Source organism: Physeter macrocephalus, chromosome 14 (assembly GCF_002837175.3).
Source record: "Physeter macrocephalus isolate SW-GA chromosome 14, ASM283717v5, whole genome shotgun sequence".
NCBI lineage: Eukaryota > Metazoa > Chordata > Mammalia > Artiodactyla > Physeteridae > Physeter > Physeter macrocephalus.
The window spans coordinates 50,360,872-50,361,543 of NC_041227.1; positions in this window are offsets into that span (position 1 = coordinate 50,360,872).

Consider the following 672-nt stretch of genomic DNA (forward strand, 5'->3'; position numbering starts at 1 on the left):
CATATGGTATTTGTTTTTCTCCTTCTGACTAACTTCACTCTGTATGACAGACTCCAGGTCCATCCATCTCACTACAAATAACTCAATTTCGTTTCTTTTTATGGCTGAGTAATATTCCATTGTATATATGTGCCACATCTTCTTTATCCATTCATCTGTTGATGGACTTTTAGGTTGCTTCCATGTCCTGGCTATTGTAGATAGAGCTGCAATGAACATTTTGGTACATGACTCTTTGTTTTTTTTTGCGGTACGCGGGCCTCTCACTGTTGTGGCCTCTCCCGTTGCAGAGCACAGGCTCCGGATGCACAGGCTCAGCGGCCATGGCTCACGGGCCTAGCCGCTCCACGGCATGTGGGATCTTCCCGGACTGGGGCAGGAACCCGTATCCCCTGTATCGGCAGGCGGACTCTCAACCACTGCACCACGAGGGAAGCCCAATGACTATTTTTGAATTATGGTTTTCTCAGGGTATATGCCCAGTAGTGGGATTGCTTGGTCGTATGGTAGATGTATTTGTAGTTTTTTAAGGAACCTCCATACTGTTCTCCATAGTGGCTGTATCAATTTACATTCCCACCAACAGTGCAAGAGTGTTCCCTTTTCTCCACACCCTCTCCAGCATTTATTGTTTCTAGATTTTTTGATGATGGCCATTCTGACCGGTGTGAG